The sequence below is a fragment of the Nicotiana tabacum genome, chromosome 6 (genome assembly GCF_000715075.1).
Source record: "Nicotiana tabacum cultivar K326 chromosome 6, ASM71507v2, whole genome shotgun sequence".
NCBI classification, from domain to species: Eukaryota; Viridiplantae; Streptophyta; class Magnoliopsida; order Solanales; family Solanaceae; genus Nicotiana; species Nicotiana tabacum.
The window spans coordinates 142,048,960-142,053,542 of record NC_134085.1 but is presented as its reverse complement, the minus strand read 5'-3'; positions in this window follow the sequence as shown (position 1 = coordinate 142,053,542).

The window sequence follows — 4,583 nt, the reverse complement described above, 5'->3', positions numbered from 1 at the left end:
TCCTGGACAATGGGATTTAGTTTAAGTTTTCAGGAGTCTCCTGGATAAAGGGATATAGTTTTAAATTTTCGAAACCCTCCTGGATAATGAAATTTAATTTCAAGTTGTCAGGACCCGCCTGTATAATGGGATATAGTTTCAAAGTTTTCAGGACCTTCCAAGACAATGGGATTCAGTTTTAAGTTATTAGGACCCTCCTGGATAATGGGATATAGTTTAAGTTTTCAAGACCCTCCTGGATAATGGGATATTGTTTCAAATTTTCAGGACCCTCCTATATAATGGGATTTAATTTTAAGTTGTTAGGATCCGCCTGTATAATGGGATATAGTTTCAAAGTTTTTAGGACCCTATAGTTTCAAAGTTTTCAGGACCCTCCTGGACAATGGGATTCAGTTTTCAGTTATCAGGACCCTCCTGGATAATGGGATATAGTTTAAGTTTTCAGGACACTTCTGGATAATGGGATATAGTTTCAAATTTTCAGGACCCTACTGGATAATGGGATTTAGTTTAAGCTGTTAGGACCTTCCTAGATAATAGGATTTAGTTTTCAAATTGACAAGACCCTCATGGATAATAGGATTTAGTGTAAGTTTCAAGACCCTCCTGGACAATGGGATTTAGTTTAAGTTTTCAGGACTCTCCTAGATAATGGGATATAGTTTCAAATTTTCAGGACCCTCATGGATAATGGGATTTAATTTCAAGTTGTCAGGACCCGCTGTATAATGGGATATAGTTTCAAAGTTTTCAGGACCCTCCAGGACAATAATATTCAGTTTTAAGTTATTAGGACCCTCCTGGATAATGGGATATAGTTTATGTTTTCAAGACCCTCCTGGATAATAGGATATAGTTTCAAATTTTTAGGACCCTCCTGGATAATGGGATTTAGTGTAAGTTTCAGGACCCTCCTGGATAATGGGATTTAGTTTAGGTTTTCAAAACCCTCCTGGATAATGGGATATAGTTTCAAATTTTCAGGACACTCCTGGATAATGGGATTTAATTTCAAGTTGTCAGGACCCGCCTGTATAATGGGATATAGTTTCAAAGTTTTTAGGACCCTCCTAGACAATGGGATTCAATTTTAAGTTATCAAGACCCTCCTAGATAATGGGATATAGTTTAAGTTTTCAGGACCCTCCTAGATAATGGGATATAGTTTCAAATTTTCAGGACCCTCCTAGATAATGAGATTTAGTTTAAGTTGTCAGGACCCTCTTGGATAATGAGATTTAGTTTTCAAATTGCCAGGACCCTCCTGGATAATGGGATTTAGTGTAAGTTTTAGGACCCTCCTGGACAATGGGATTTAGTTTATATTTTCAGGACCCTCCTGGATAGTGGGATTTAGTTTAAGTTTTAGTGTCACGACCCTAACCCGGACCCAGTCGCGATGGTGCTTCTCGTGAAGATAAGGCCAACCGACATTTCCCATTTTCTAATTATTAACAGTTAGGCATTTAAGAAAATGGTCCAGACATGATAAAATAAATCCGACATAATAATGATAACATAAATACGTGGAAGAACACCCTTCTGAAGACCCAGAATCACAATGGGCACAGCTGGTGCCTGAGCTGGTGCTGTAGGAGCATTCATAACTGGGACCTAATCCTGAACTAGGGCAGCTGGTAGATCTGCAGGTGCTGCCCTAGCTGCTCTGCCCCTACCAAGACCACGGTCACATCCTTGGCCACAGCTAGTGGTACTGGTGGTCGTCCATCCTATCCAGTAGCGCGTGTCCTCACCATCTGTGAGAGAATAGAATACCAGAAGTTTAGTACTTCGATCGACAAGTTCGCACGACAAGAATTTCAAGAAGGTGAAGTTTTTTTCCTCATGGTTCTGCAGCCTCTCGAGGATAAATACAGACATCTCTGTACCGATCCGTGTGACTCTACTAAACATACTCATGACTCGTGAGACCTATGTAGTCTAGGCTCTAATACCAACTTGCCACGATCCTAACCCGGACCCGGTCGTGATGGCGCCTCTCGTGAAGACAAGGTCAGCCGACACTTCCCATTTTCCAATTATTAATAGATAAGCATTTAAGAAAACGGTCTATACATAATAAAATAAATTTGAAATAACTATGATAACATAACTACGCGGAAGAACACCCATACATAGCCCTAACCGGAGTGTCACTAGTCATGAGCATCTATAAGTCATAATATAAATCCGTTAAGTCAATAAACTAGTACAACTGTCTGAGAAGAGATAGAAGTGATAAAGGAGTAGAGACACGGGGTTGCGAACGCCAACAGCTACCTCGTGAACTCCGAATGCCCGCTTGAAGCTGAAGGGATCAGCACTCAGGAGCGGAACCAGCTATGCCTAAATCAGCACACAGGGTGCATGGAGTAAAGTGAGTATGAGTAACAAATGTAAATAACGACTAAAAGTAAGAAAACACTTAAGGCACACAACATTTTAAAATGAAGCAGTAAAACCATTTAAAAGCAGTAAACAAGTGAACAGTTAAGTAGCAATCCTTTTTCAACAAGTAAACAGGTAATTGACAAGCAGTTAAGGTAAAGTAAACAAATAGAAGTTCGCCCCTCGGGCACAGTATCAACAAATCCACCCATCGGGCAACATCTTAGAACAATACCAGCCCGTCGGGCTCAATCTCAAGTCACAATGGGTACCCGCGCTCACTAGGGTGTGTAGACTCCTGGAGGGGCTCCTTACGGCCCAAGCGCAATAACAAACCATCTCGTGGCATCAAAACTAGGCCTTAGGCCTCATATCAATCAAGCTACCTCATGGCACACATAACTCAGGCCCTCGGCCTCAAATCAATATCAGTGTTTCCTCACAACATAGGCCCTCGGCCTTCCTCAATCAAAAATCCTCACAAGCCCCTTGGGCAATAGTAAAATAGTGTTTCTCAGCCCAAACATCATTTAAAATATCATTTAAGTCTTAAAACTAAATAAACATGGCTGAGTAGTAAAACAGTGAAAAATAACATGACTGAGTTAAAGTATAAAGTCAAAACAGTGAGGAAATGTCAATAAAAAGCCCCAAAGGGTTCAAATAGTTGGCATTAGGCCCAAACATGGCATTCAGCCCAAATAATGATGATAGCAAATAGTTTTCAATCCATTACGCGGTAAAATCATCAATCGGGATGGACCAAGTCACAATCCCCAACTGTACACGACCTCACGCTCGTCATCAAGCGTGTGCCTCACCTCAATATAGCACTACGATGTGCAATTCGGGGTTTCAAACCCTTAGAACATCATTTACATTCATTACTCACCTCGAACCGGCTAAGTCTCTAGCTCGCGATGCCTTTGCCCCTCAAATCGACCTCCACTCGCGTCGAATCTATCCAAAATCAGAACGAGGACGTCAAAATATGCTAAAGGAACGAAGCTCAAGCGAAAACCATTATTAAAGGACACAAATCCCGAAATTACCAAAACCTGACCCCGGGGCCCACATCTCAAAATTCAATAATTTTTACACCAATAGGTTCCTTATCTCCCCACGAGTTCATTACTATCAAAAGTTCTCAAATCCGGCCCCAAATGGTCCTTCAAATCCCCAATCAAAAGTCTAAATATCTAAGCCCTAGTTCTTCAATTTTTGGCTTACTTTCCATGATTTTCTAGGTGGAATTCACATAATAATAGAGTTTTAAGTCCAAGAATCTTATCTTTAGGTGATTCCCCTTGAATCCCTCTTCAATCCCCTTCAAAAAGCTCCAAAAACGACCAACAATGGAAGAAATAAACCCAACCCTCGCGGACAAGACGAGTTTAAAAACTTTCTGCCCAGGCATTAATTCCTTGGCGAATGCGGTCAAATCCTCACGTTCGCGAAGCACAAAATAGCTTTGACCAAAATCCTCTTACACGAATGTGACACGACCCTTGCGAACGCGATGCTTTACCCAGATGAACCTTCATGAATGCATTCCATCCATCGCGAACGCGATGGTTTAATTCCACTGAAGCTCAGCCTCTCGATTCCTTCTATGCGAACTCGACCACACGCCCGCGAACGCGATGCACCATCTCGCAGCCCTTCGCGAACGCATAACTTGCCTCGTGAATATGAAGGCTAGATTTCCACCTCCCTTAGCTAACTCTTCGTGAATGTGAGTGTCCTCTCGTGAACGCGAAGAGTAAATACCTGCAACTGCTGAACCTGCAATTTCTACAACTTTCTTAACGTCAAAATGATCCGATTGACCACCCGAAACTCACCCGAGGCCCCCGGGACCTCAACCAAAGGCACAAACACATCCTAATACCTTATTCAAACTTATTCCAATTGTCAAAACACCTCAAATAACATCAAATAACCCAAAACACATCGGATTCAACCCAAACTTTTCTAAAATCTTCCGAATTCCGCTTTTGATCAAAAACCCAAACAAACCATGTCTGAATGACCTGAAATTTTACACACACATCCCAAATGACACAACGGAGCTACTGTAACTCTCGGAATTCCATTCCGTCACCTGTATAAAAATCTCGTCTATCAACCGGAAATCGCCAAAATACCAACTTCGTCAATTCAAGCCTAAATCAACTCCACCCCTCTGTTGA